Raw genomic sequence first — 14,405 nt, 5'->3', positions numbered from 1 at the left:
AGCTCACCGTCTTAAGCCCAATTATCTTTCCTACGGCTCACTCCATCTCTCTCCGCTGCTCCAGCTCCCTCTTGAACTGATGTTCGTGGTTTACATCTATTACTGACTCTGGGACACACCCCTTTGCTGCATGACCTGACAGCCTTGCGGAAATATATTCTGCTTGGTTTCCCACCTCCGACATTGTATCGCCTCTCCCTCTTCAATGTCAGCTGGGACAACCTCTTGGTTTCGAGTTGTGGTGCGGAGGAGGGAAACACACAAAACAAAACCCTGTTCAGCAAAAAAACGCTCCTTGCAGGATCCTTCGGTGGCTCAGAATATGCCACTGAGGCTATTGCACACCCACCATATATATATATATATATATATATATATATATATATATATATGGTGTGGAAAAAGGAGGAGAGTCCTTAAGGCAGCAGTCAGAAGTCTTTACAACCATAAAAGTCTGCATGTAAAAACTGTAATGAGTGCACTTCAGTTTGGGTGTAATGAAATGCAACTCAAAAGGGTAAGTAAATATTCTATCAGTTTATCTAAATCTGGACTGGATATAGGTAACATTGCTGTTTTGCCCTGTCCCATTTTATTATTCCATTTTTAAAAATATTAAAGCCCTTTCCCTTTTTTCATTTTGGTACATAAAGTCATTTTTGTTGCATCTTTGCATGTACCTTTTCATTATTTATTATTACATTTACAGCCCAGCTTTCTCCCAAAGAGCTCCAGGGGGCCTACAGATACCTCCCCACTCTCTGTCTCATCCACTTCCCCACTTTATTCAAATCCCCACCCAGCTCACCAAGGTGACTTTGAGCCAGTCACTGCCTCTCGGCCTGACCTACCTCACAGGGTTGTTACGGACATGAAATGAGAACAAACACTCAGACCTTGGGTTTCCTGGAGAAAAGGATGAGATATAAGTGCAACAAACAAACAAACAAACAAACAAACAAACAAACAAACAAACAAGTGCTCTTGTCCAGGTCTCTCTCAGGTTTCTGTGGTGGCCAGGAGTGCATTTGCACAGTTAGGACCCATTTGAATTACTGAAATGCGTTCTGCATGGGGCTGCCTTGAAAAGTGCTCAGAAACTTCAACTGGCTCAAAGGCCTGTGGTCAGATTGCTGACTGGGGCTGGTTATAGGGAGCTGGTTATATAACTCCCTTATTAGAACAGCTCCACTGTCTATAAAGCCCTATACGGCTTAGGTCCAAGCTACCTGAAAGACCATTTTCCCTCATGTGAACGGGTTTTTAGATCTTCAGGGGAGGCCCTTCTCTTGGTTCCACCACCCTAACAGGCATACTTAGTGGGGATGCAGGACAGAACCTTCTCAGTGGCAGCTTCCAGACTCCCTCCCTGAGAAGCTAGACTGGCTCCCTCCCTGTTGTCCTTTCATTGTCAGGTGAAGACCTTCTCATTCCAACAAGCTTTGGGGAACTAACCGCTTTTAATGACAGGGCTGTTACCGTGCTGTTTTTATTGTAATTATTTTTATGTTCTAAATAAATTATATATATGTATGTATATGGTTTTAATTCTATTAATGTTTAATTGTTTTAGAATGGAGCCCTCCCCCTATTTTTGTATTTGTAAGCTGCCTGAGTCCCATCAGGGAAAAATGTGGGGTATAAATAGATAGATAATAATAACATAATAACCTATTAGTTATGAAATTAATTATAAAATGACCATTTATACAACTGCAGATAAACATATTGGGACCCTAATAGCCTACATTTTACATAATGGGGGGGGGGGAGGCTGGGTGGAATCCTGTGTTTCTAGAGATTCTTTCTGTGAAGTTGTCTGATAAAAGACTTTAATTGAGATCATTTCAATATGCAAATATAGCCTGGGCCGTCACACAGTTCTAATGCTACGGCTGAAAGTACATATCCCAGCCTAACAGCTGTGCTTCTTCCATGCTTCCAGCTTCCTGCACAGGCAGCTTATCGCAAGCAATTATCTTACCCAAATAAAAATGGAAATGGAAAAGTTAAATAAATAACATAACATTTTGATGGAATCACTGTAATGTACTTCTTGGTTAACAGTACCCCTGACTTTTGGACGGATAGGTTTGTTAATGCACTTGTCCTTTCTTTCTGCATCAATCTCACTAAATCTTCACACACATTGCAATGATGGATGCCCAGCTGTCCCATTCGTATCTTACAAATAAGCCCTTCAGAAAACCAGAAGATCAGAAAAGGGATCTGAATCCTCCTCACTCGGCTTCCATCTGCTCCCACCTTTAAAATGCTTGGGAAATGTTTGAACCAGAGTTAACGAAAACTAGATGGCACGTTTGACTACAAGGATGTGCCATTTTACATGCTGTTGTCTTAGTTTGTTGTTGTTGTTTAGTCGTTTAGTCGTGTCCGACTCTTCATGATCCCATGGACCAGAGCACACCAGGCACTCCTGTCTTCCACTGCCTCCCGCAGTTTGGTCAAACTCATGCTGGTAGCTTCGAGAACACTGTCCAAACATCTCGTCCTCTGTCGTCCCCTTCTCCTAGACCCCTTCTCAGGGTCTTTTCCAGGGAGTCTTCTCTTCTCATGAGGTGGCCAAAGTATTGGAGCCTCAGCTTCAGGATCTGTCCTTCCAGTGAGCACTCAGGGCTGATTTCCTTAAGAATGGATCGGTTTGATCTTCTTGCAGTCCATGGGACTCTCAAGAGTCTCCTCTAGCACCATAATCCTTAGTTGTCTTAGTTTACAGTTGCTTAAAAGAGAGATGGGGAACTCGTGGCTCCACAAGTGGTGTTGGGCTTCAGCTCCCATCAGCCTCATCTGTAGTCAGAAAACATCTGGACTGGAGGGTAGGGAAGTAAGACAGGATCATTTTCCATTCTGCCCTGTATTTGAGAAGCACCGTGTCCATTTTGCTGCAGTTCATCTTCCACCAAATTATGTCATTTATGTTATTTATGTAATTATGTTATTACATTTGGTCATCACAATATCCCACCCCATTCATTTCCATGCAAAGGAAATAAAATGCAACGGCGGGGACAACACAATCAATTATGTATTGTTAGCAGACTGAAATCAACAACAACTGAAGGTATTCATTGGATTGATTCCTCTCCCAGACATGGGACAAATAAGTGAACATTGGCAATCTGTTTCTCTCCAGCATGGATGTTCTCCCTGATAAAAAAAAACCAAACAAACTTGAACTGGGAGACCCAAGGAAAGAGGAGATCACGCTGCAACTTCCAAAATGGAAAAGACAAATAAATAGCAGCATATTTTGATGGAGTCATTGCAGTGTACTTCTTGGTTAACAGCCCTCAGACCACTGGACAGAGAGGTTTCTTCAATACACTTACTCTTTCCTTCTGCATCAATTTTTACTACACATTGAGCCCTGCTCAGCTTAAAATTTCTGGTAGGCTATATGGAGTTGAGGTGACAAGCAGCCATCTCCAGTGGCTCAGAACCTTGGGCATGGGGAAATCAACAGGCAGTGATTTGGGAATGCTTTGGGTGACAATGTCCACAGGGGAAGCCCTCCCTGGGTGGGTTCACCTTCTCTTATTCCCACTCCTTATTCACTTGCCCTCCCTCTGTGCCCACGTTGTACAATGTCCCCAGAGGAAGGCCATGAGACAAATGAAAGGGGATGATCTGTCTCTTGCCCCTTGCCCCTACTCATATGCTTGTAGCAAGAGCAAGAAGGAGAAGCCACAGGGCAAGCAAGCTCCAGCAATTGGGAGTGGAGCCCCTGTGGGGATGAGGGTCTTGTCATGTGACCATCAAAGCCTATCCAGCTCATGCTTTTGAATAACTGAATTTTATTATTGTGCCTGTTGACTGGCAGTAGTAGGAAACCAAGAAAGGGGACACAGTCCTTAAGAAATGTACCCCAGTTCTGTCATACCTTGGATCCTGAATGCCTTGGTACTTGGACGTTTTGGCTCCTGAACACCTCAAACCTGGAAGTGAGTGTTCTGGTTTACAAACATTCTTTGGAACCTGAATGTCTGACAGGGCTTCTGCGGCTTCCCATTGGCTCCAGGAGCTTCCTGCAGCCAATCAGAAGCTGCGCTTTGGTTTCCGAATGTTTTGGAAGTCGAGAAGGACACTGACAAACTGGAATGTGTCCAGAGGAGGGCAACCAAAATGGTCAAAGGCCTGGAAACGATGCCTTATGAGGAACGGCTAAGGGAGCTGGGCATGTTTAGCCTGGAGAAGAGGAGGTTAAGGGGTGATATGATAGCCATGTTCAAATATATAAAAGGATGTCACATAGAGGAGGGAGAAAGGTTGTTTTCTGCTGCTCCAGAGAAGCGGACACGGAGCAATGGATCCAAACTACAAGAAAGAAGATTCCACCTAAACATTAGGAAGAACTTCCTGACAGTAAGAGCTGTTTGACAGTGGAATTTGCTGCCAAGGAGTGTGGTGGAGTCTCCTTCTTTGGAGGTCTTTAAGCAGAGGCTTGACAACCATATGTCAGGAGTGCTCTGATGGTGTTTCCTGCTTGGCAGGGGGTTGGACTCGATGGCCCTTGTGGTCTCTTCCAGCTCTATGATTCTATGAATGGACTTCAGGAATGGATTGTGTTCAACTTCCAAAGTATGACTGTATGACGCTCTCTCTCCCACCCGCCAGTTGCCTATCCTGAAAATATACAACTTATTGAGTTAGCAACAGCAAAGGACCCCAGCAGTAGCAAAACTTTTGTAATATTCACAATGCCCCTACTCTGAATGCTTACAGTGACTAAGTTTCATGTTCATCCATTTATTCAAAACCATCCAAAACAGAGGTTTAGTGTCAATCACATTTACAAACACAACTGTCTCAAATAATTAAAACAAACAAAAAACCCCTCTCTCTGAGTTAATTTCCCACTACACCCAGCCAGTAGGATTTATGCAAACTAACAGAAATCCTTTGCAGTGTAAGGTCTACACTTTCCAATACTTTGCCACACCATTTTTAGCAGTGGCTAGGGTGAAAAAATGGAAACCAAGGGTCTTTCAGTTTTGGACACCACTTTGTTGTGAACCTTGCACCAAATATTTAACCATTATCTATTGCAAGAAGATAAGAATAGCCCTGCTAGATCAGGACAGATCCTGGCTGAAAAAAAGCCCAGGTCTGAAGTAAGCGCAAGAACAAACCACGCCCAGCACCTGAGTAACCTGTTTGCTGATGTGGAACCTGCCCAATATTAGCCCAAACCAAAAGGTTTCCCACCCCTGTTTTAACAAATGAAAAATGTCTGGCAAATGAAGGAAGTGTGATAGTTGCCAGCTATGAGTAGGGCAAAGGTTTCACTCCTGGTTGAAGAGTTCCCTGAAAATCAAGAGGGTGTCTCTGTTTGCAGTCTACAATGAGGGTTGTGAAATTCAGGGGGCATTTGGGCTCACTCTCTTGGCAGTGCCGCTCCAAGTTTCTTGCTACATATTGGTTACTGAATATGAGAGGTATTTCTGATGCACTCTTGTGCCATATTGCACACCCTTCTTTTGAGAGACACATTCCCAAGAATGCCGTCTTGTGTGAGAGGAGCCTGTGGGGTCACATCACGTTCTCCGAGATCAGAAGCTGCCTTTTCTCCTCCCAGTTCAATGGAGCATCTTGAGCTGCGTGTCAACTTTGGCATGCAATCTACCCCATTAACAACTTCAGTAAAGGATCAAAGAGTCAAGTCAAAACTCCGAGGTGGCAGGTGGAGTGAACACAATGATGTGAATGCAAAGACACTCACCTGAGATATGGGAGCAATGGGGCAAAAGAAAGGAGAGCAATGAACAGATTTAAACGCAGAAAGGGAACACATAAGGGAGCCCCCTTCCCTGCAAAAATAATTAATGAATGGAAGGAAAAGTAGAGGTGAAAGGATAAAAGATGGGAAATAAAAGAAAGAAGGTGGATAATATAACTGGAAAATGTATTTATGTGTGTGTATCTGGGGAGCTCAGATATAAGAATATGCATTTTTAAAAAGAACTTGGAGACAGAAGGAAAAGCCACAGGGAAGAAGATGTAATACAGGAGAGAAAAAATCCTTTGTGACTATATAATGGCTAGCATGAAGGGTTATTATTATTTTTTTAAAAATTCCGACCCTACCAACTCAGCTGTGACCATACCTAGGTGGAAGGTTTGAGACACTGTTGGGCAACATCCATGCTGCTTTTGTGTTCCTCTGAAGAGCTTCTTGTGTCCCTGACAACTTGTTCTAATTGCTTAAGTTCAAACACTTCTGATGTTCGATGTGGTTGTGAGCACTTTCGAAAAGGTGGCGGTGGCAAGGCCTTCTCTTTGTGATATCCATTGTCCTTCTGTTGTCAGAAAATGCTAAGGGATGTCTTTGTATTGTGTGAGGAGAGATTGTCACAGTTTGACTGGAGCAATTTCTAAGCAGAAACAGCATCAGGACGCAGGGATGGAGGGGAAAGGATGATAATTGCAGAGTGGTTTCATTGGCTGTAAGCTTTTGCATTGAAGAGAGTGGAAAACCTGAGCGCGTTAAACCAACACTGTGTCTAATTTGGTACCCTGTCTCTGAATATTTCACCACAGAGGTGAGCAATCTGCGGCCCTCCAGATCTTGTTGGACTCAAACTCCCATCAGCCCCAGACAGCATGGCCAATGAGCAGTCTGGCTCCCAGCCCAAATATGCAGACAGAGGTTCTTACTGCAGGAAAGAGATCATTATTTGAGGAAGTAATGGTACAGGTTCCACAGCAGACACGGTGTTCAGGTATCACAATTTAGGACAGGGGTCAGCAAACCTTTTCCGTAGGGGGCCGGTCCACTGTCCCTCAGACCTTGTGGGGGGGCCGGACTATATTTTGGAAAAAAAAATCACCCCCCAGCTCTCCCCTCCCTTCTCCATAGCACCGGACGAGCCCCAGTGGCTGCTTACCTGTGTCTTGAGAGCGGCAGGGGCTGGCGGCGGCAGGACAATGAGTGGCAAGAAAGGGCTGGCTCCGGAGAGGGGCTGCTTAAAATGGCGCTCAGCCAACCACAGCTCAACAAAGCCCAGCTCCTTTCCTCCTCTAGGCAGGGCAGGGAGAAGCCAGGAGGAGGGAGGGAGGGGGCACCGCCACGTTGTGTGTGAGGGACAGGGGGGGGAATGGCGCAGCCCAAATGATCAGAATCCCTATGCCAATCCACGTGGCGATTCTTGGACTGTCCGTGGGCCGGATCCAGAAGGCAATTGGGCTGGATCCAACAGGGCCGACCCATTTTTAGTTTGCCTTAGTTTGCCGGCCCATGATTTAGGAGTTCAGGACCACGGCAAGAAGTGAATGAACTGGATGGAAGCAACAAAGATGTCCCAATAAGTTCCTCCACTCCTTCTGCCAAGCTTTTAAACATGAAGCAGAGTCACTTGCCAGACTTGCTCGCCTTGCAGGAATGTTGAGACTGCAAGAGTGTGCTTTGTGGCTGGGTAGGTCCACTCTCTAGGTGACAAAGATGCCACCTCCTGATCAGCCTCCTGCTCTCAACTAATTAAATACCTTTCTGCTCTGTAGGAAGGTTGGACCAGAGGGCCAGCATCTCTTCCCTCCTTCCAAAGTGGCTGAAGTTGAAGTGGAAAGGGGGAATTCCCCCTCTTCCAAACCAGGTTTCCACAGTTCAGCACCCTCTCCATTTCCTCCTGCTCCTGCTCTTCCTCTTCTGTCAGTGCCTGCCCATCCAAGACTGATCGCAACTGTTTTGTGTAGCTCATGACAATAAAAAGAGTCTCCTAGATCTGTTTATTGGACCATCTAATCCAGCATCCTGTTTTCAGAGTGGCAAACAAGATGCCTATGGGATGCCTATACAGTGGTACCTCGGGTTACATATGCTTCAGGTTACATACGCTTCAGGTTACAGACTCCGCTAACCCAGAAATATTACCTCAGGTTAAGAACTTTGCTTCAGGTTGAGAACAGAAATCGTGCTCCGGCGGTGTGGCAGCAGCTGGAGGCCCCATTAGCTAAAGTGGTGCTTCAGGTTAAGAACAGTTTCAAGTTAAGAACCGACCTCCAGAACGAATTAAGTTCTTAACCTGAGGTACCACTGTACTGCCCTTCACCCAAGGATCACAGGGCAGTTTACAATATAAAAACACAGAAATACATACCATAGTAACAAACAAAACAATAGCTCCCCTCTGCCACAGTTTAAAAGGAGTGTTTTCGCATGGAGCCTAAAGATATGTAACAAAAACGCCAGGTGAGTCTCCCAGGGCACAGCATTCCACAAACAGGGACCCACAGCAGAAGAGGCCCTTTCTTGTGTTCACACCCTCCATGATTGGAGGAGGCACACAAAGAAGGGCCTCAGATGATTGCTGCATCCTGGTTGCTTCATATGGGGGAGAGGCACCAATCAAACCCCAATGCCCAGAAATCCAGAGGGCTTCTCGTAAAAACAGTATTTCTGAGGGAGGAAGCCCTGCAGTAGAAGCAGGTTGAGGATCTCTGGAGGAATACAACTATTACTAAACACATAGCATGAGAAGTCCCAGCTTCCAGACAAAATATACAGGGATCATAGTGCCCCTGCTGTAAACAGGTTCAGTTTGAATTGTGCGCCCCCATCACATTCTCCATTCATACTCTCCTTCTGCATGGAGAACAGCAGGAAACATGGCAGTCCCAGCCCATGTTTTGCGTTTTCCTGCCTCTATGCCCAGCACGGTGAGGGGAGGGTTTTGTAGTGGAACAACAGCAAGGGGGAGGAAATGATGCTTCCCCCACCTTCTGCTTTCTTTGTGCACCAGCCACTTTCCCTCAAGGGTTTGGAGGCTGAGGGGAAGGGCCTCAGGTAACTCAGTGATAGAGTACAGTGGTACCTTGGGTTAAGAACTTAATTCGTTCTGGAGGTCCATTCTTAACCTGAAACTATTCTTAACAGGTACTATTTCTGGGTTAGGGGAGTCTGTAACCTGAGGTACCACTGTATCTGTTTTGTCTGCAAAACGACCCAAGTTCAGTCCCCGGCCAACCATGTTTATAAAGCCAGATTCCCTAGTTGTGCTTTAGCCACTGTCTGCAGAAATGACTCATCTTCTTTAAAATGGGAGACAGGCACCACTTATGCCAAGCAGAGGAACACCCCTTCAGGCTACTTGGGCAGCAATGGAACAGGTGGGAGAGGTGGATGTCTTCTCACAGAAGAGTTCCTGTTTGTCCTTGTTCTTACCTGTTTGAACAGCTTCAGGAAACCTTTATTCTCCCAAAGGGATATTGTAGGCACCGTTTTTTTCCATCTAGCTGTCTTTCATGCTCCAATTATTTCTTAAGCATGGTGATCACAAAAGAAGTTTCGTCCACAATGGCAAAATGATTCTTAACTGAATGGACTATTGTAGGCTGCAAGGGTCAGGCAATGTCAAAAGATGGCTTCTTCGCCGATCCCTCCCTCTTCCAATGCAAGACATGTGCAGAACCTCATCCTTCCCCTCAGCTTGCTTTTATCTTTGCCAGTAAACCTTATAAATATATACAGGCAAATGAAATGTTGGGTCTGCACCTGGCAGTTATGCAGTAGACTAGGCACTGGAGGCAAAGACAAATATCTGGATTGCTAAATGGCTGGGAATGAAGACATGTTTGCAAATGCTAGTTTCAGGTACAACAACAACAACAACAACAACAACAACAATATCCTGCCTATCTGGCTGGGTTTCCCCAGCCACTCTGACCGGCTTACAGCACACATAAAATGTACAGTATCATGACTGTAGAACAATTATCAATAGCCACCAGCTTTTCACAATGCCATATCATGGTTTAAAAGCTCTGAATGCTCACAAGGAGTGGAAAAAGTGATTGGAAATAAAGGTGAGTCGAGCAGAGCCATCCACGTTAGCTGCTTCCTAAAATCAGTGATGGCCAATCAGAGTTCCCTGCATGATGGCATCACGGGCAGCAAAGGAAGCCAATTCAGTGTGAAGATAATACCTATTCTGGAAACCAAAACGGCAACAATAGATGTTGTCTCCACTTTGTTCTGCATAATGTGTTTAGGACAGAGGTGGGGATAACTATTGTAAAACGAGGAGAGATAAGGTTTTACAGATATCAATATATGGGGAGCAGAACAGAGAGATGTATAAGTAAATATACAATTGAGCCTGCTCTCACCTACTCATAAACCCCAAAGATACAAACAACAAGCTTTTCGTTCCACCTGTTGGCATATGTTGTAAAAAGGTACAACAAAGAGAACATCCATGGGGCTCCCTGACAGACTGCAGGAGTTGGCAGATGTTTTGCTAATTAAAAAGATTCAGTTAATGAAACGGCACCAACGGCAGACAAAGATGCAGAACTAGCACACACGTGCACACATGCTGTTAACCAGGCAGCACCTGCTTGCTAATTGTTTTAAAGCCGCTGTCAAAGTAAAGTCGAAAACAGAGAAGAGAGTGCAGGTTCTTCTTTCCTGAACAAGTGGAAGTCCCCGGGTCTGGTCTGAAGGCATGTGAGGCCAGCACCTTTCTGAAGCTAAGCAGGTCTGGGGCTGGTCAGTGCCTGGATGGGGGACTGCCTAGGGACCTACGCTGCCTTCAGGACTAGACCAGGCACCAAACTGGTGCTGCCCCCCTCTTGCTTGCCTTGCTGCTGACCTGGGTCCACTGGAGCCTCATATGGGCTGCCATTGCCTTTGCAAGTCTTCTGCAAGAGGCTCATGAGAACGTAAAAGTCCTGCTGGATTTGGCCAATGACCCATCTAGTCCAGGATCTGGTTCTCACAGTGGCCAACCAGATGCCTGTGGGAAATCCACAAGCAGGAACACAGCACAGTACAGTCATACCTCATGCTGCATCTGCTTCCGGTTACGTGCTTTCGCGTCGCGTCCCGCGGCAGCCCGGAAGTACCGGAATGGGTTACTTCTGGGTTTTGCCACTCGCGCTTGCGCAGAAGTGCTAAATTGCACTGCACGCATGCGCAGACACAGTGCTTCGGCTTGACAGGAGGGGTCCATTCTCAGAGCAATGCATTCTGGGTAGGGTGGTCAGAACTTTGCTTTGCCTCAGTGGCCAATTTCTCATAGCACAGCAGGGTGGAGAAGGAGAGCTGCCACCGCTGTGGTGGCAAAAATAAAGAGAAAAAGAACCTGAGGAGACATGAAGGACAGGCAGGAGGAAGAAGAATGAGGTGGTGGCAGTGGGTCCCCTTCTTCAGTCAATTCAGCCTCTTGCACTGGCCCTGTTGGGTTCCAGGATGGAAAAAAAGGCTGGATAAAAACATAAGAAAAACAACAAATCAATAAGACTTACAAACAACTCGTGGGAACCATATTTTACTTCAGGGAGTCTTCAGCTTTTTAATGTAGTCTACCCACCAAGGCAATATTCTGGCATTTTTAGAACTCCTTTTACTCCCTATAACAATTTGCATCTGATTTTGTGTTTTCACCGACCATGGCCATCTCTATACTTAGGAGTGAAGAATGATCTAGTTATAATGAAGAAAGTTTGCAGATCATAGAAGTGAGTGCTTGCATGGAGCTTGACCATCCAGCATCTGCCAGGGCTGAGGGATCATGCCACTCAGCAGCCAGAGGATTTGTATCAGGGCAGTGAGGCCAAAGGACTGGGGTCACATCCACCCCATACATGACTTCCCCCAAAGAATCTGAGGGTTCCTCCTCCAGCCCACTTGACCCACCCCCCTTCCGATCTATCTGTCCATTCACCAGTCCACTGGCTTCCTTCCCAGCCTCAGACACTTCTTGGGGTCCCATTTGCACTTCCCCCTCCCTCTAGGACCCTGCTTGGGGTCTACTGTCACCTGATGTCATCATTTTGTCTGTGACGGGTATGAGAGGTAAGAGAGATAAGCATCTGGCCCACTGGCCCAGTCCTGTTCTAATAGTTTACCTGCATTTTCCCCATTCCACCCAACAGCAGCCCAAAGGAGGTAGGAGACATTGTGGGGGTGAAGGGCTAAACCTCCTCGATCCCTGGCACTGATAACATTTTGAGCACTTTCAGTCACTGCTGAAGTAAAAGCAAGAAACACTGTGAGATAAATCACAGATCTCTCGTGCAATGTGAGGTTTGTTCCTAACATGTCACAGGCTTGTTTCCTCTGCTGTCTGCCGCAAAGCAGAATATGTTCCCTCATAATTTGCCCTCAAGTTAAATATATATAAAAAATATACAACTATTTGGTAACTAGCTTGCTCCAATGCATGTTTATCCTCTCTTGACAAGCTCTGATTACAAGGGAGGCCTTAAACCCCCTTATTATGTCTTTTCTCAGTCAGGCCCGTGAAACGTTAAAAAACCCTGCTATTGAATAAGCGTCTCACAAACGAGACATTAATCATGCCATTGTATAAACCAAGCACAGGGGAGGAAGAAATGAAAGTAAAATGCTGAAAACACAACCTTTACACTCTCGCGCACAACCATTTCTGATCACTGAAAGTGACGTTTAACTTCTCCGGCTGTCACTCCTCATTTTTGACAGGGGCTGTAAAACTCTTGCAGCTCTTTTAGAATTAAGGGTTGTTAACACAGAACTCTGCGTGTGCAGGGGGCTTCCCAATCTTCTCTCTAGAACAGGAATCCCCAATTTCTGTTCTGTTTGAGAGGGAGCAACTCCCCTAAGTCAGCATATACGGGGTGTTTTCAGAACATTTGCTTATTTTATTTATTGTGCCCCTTTTTGTCTAGGGAACTCAAGCTGGTGCACATGGTTCTCCTCCGAATTTAATTCCAACAACAACCCTCACTGACTGAGAGGCAGTGACTGAGTGGCAGCCACTGAGTTTCATGGCTGAGCAGGCGTTCGGACCCTGGTCTCCCTCAATGTTGGGCCCCCTCAATGTTGAAGAAAGCTGAGCGTGGAGTCGGGCACAGCCCGGTTCAGTGGCTGGCTCCTCCTGAGTGCAAGAGATGAAGCTGTGCTGTGCAGGGGTCCATGCTCTCCCTCCTCTTGATGATGCGACGTCACACACGCACCATGCATTGCACACATGACGACACGCACACGCACACTGCACGCCAGGCCCCTCAATCTTAGGCACAAGACAGCACCTCTGCTACTAGAATAGAAGGTCATTCAGTGTTGGAAGATTCAGGACAACCAAAAGGGGCACCTTGCACATGGTTAAACAATGGAACTCCCTACTGCAAGATGGAAGGATGGACATTAGGCAAATTCATGGATAAGATTATCAATGGCTGTAGGTAGTCCACGATGGCTGTGGACTACCTCCAGTATCAATGCCATTATGCCCCTGAATACCAGTTGCATGGGAAGATGGATTTGAAGATTGCTGTTGTTTCTGATAGGCATCTGCTGGTTCACTGTGAGGACAGATGCTTGATTAGATGGGCCTTTGGCCCGATCCAGCTGGGATCTTCTTATGTGTGCCATATGTTACATTTTTACAGGCAAAAATCGGAAGTTTTTACTTACATGCATGCAGCTGTTGGAATGTAGTCACCAGCCCCAATCATTTTTACACAAGGAAACACCAGAGCAGTTACTAGCCACAATCACTTCTGTGGTCTGAGGCAGCAATGATCCCATACAATTGATGTTATGCTTTTAATATAACTCTTCAGCATGCCTTGCAAAGTTTGCATGCACTTAGTAACTGTGGATTGGTTTCCACTCCTGGTGGTGCTATCTTCTGCAATGGCAGGTTCTGAAAGAAGAAACTGACTACTCTGTATTTATGTGACTGTTGGGAATCAGATGCCATCGGTGCAATTCTTTTACTGCCAGAGACATGAGGGAAAAAAATAAGACTCACCTTGTCTCTTCTGTGCTGGATCATGAAGTTCAGACTCTTGGTCTTGTGGCTCCTCAGGCTATAGTTGATATTTCCTCTTTCCCCTGAAATTGCCATGCTGGCTGGGGCTGATAGCACTAGATGTCCAAAAGATCTGGATAGCCAAATGTTTGTAATGTAATGTTTTGTTTTGTTTGTACGTAACCTGCTCTGGAACCCAATGTTGAAGGTTTAGAATTTTTATCAGTCAACTAAGGTAGAGCTAGATGGTGACTAAACAAGGACAGGAGATAGCTGTGCAGCTTACAGCAAAGTATCCGGTTAACACATGTAAATTTCATGGACGTGTTTCATATATTTAACTCAAGGGCTTCCCAGCCTATTATTTACCTTCCTAAAGAAAATTAGATAGATAGGAGTGGAGTAAATGTTTGTGGAACTACGCTACTTCAGAATCTCCAAGGCAAAAAAATAAGAAGTAAAGCTCTAGAACGCTAAGAGAGAACTGCAAGCACAATGCTCTGTAAAAGAAACCTAAACTCCATCTTCACTCACAAATCCTATGGGAAAGAGGAATATAAATATGAAAAATAAATACAGTGGTACCTCGGTTTAAGAACAGTCCAGTTTAAGAACGATTCGGTTTACAAACGCCGCAAAACCGGAAATAGT

The 14,405-nt window shown here is 45.5% G+C and overlaps 1 long non-coding RNA gene across 1 annotated transcript; it reads right to left on the bottom strand.

Annotated features, from left to right (window-relative positions):
* Positions 1-2,767: 2,767 nt before the first annotated feature.
* LOC308474411 lies at positions 2,768-13,897 on the bottom strand. Its single transcript, XR_013984707.1, has 4 exons — positions 13,755-13,897; positions 11,866-11,982; positions 11,100-11,191; positions 2,768-2,873 (listed from the first exon to the last, which is right to left on the bottom strand). It is a non-coding gene; the product is annotated as an uncharacterized lncRNA (long non-coding RNA).
* Between the last annotated feature and the right edge of the window lie 508 nt (positions 13,898-14,405).

The sequence above is a fragment of the Podarcis pityusensis genome, assembly GCF_964106645.2.
Source record: "Podarcis pityusensis genome assembly, chromosome: 3".
Lineage (NCBI taxonomy): Eukaryota > Metazoa > Chordata > Lepidosauria > Squamata > Lacertidae > Podarcis > Podarcis pityusensis.
The sequence above is the reverse complement of the archived record's forward strand: the minus strand, read 5'-3'. Positions and strand labels throughout refer to the sequence as shown.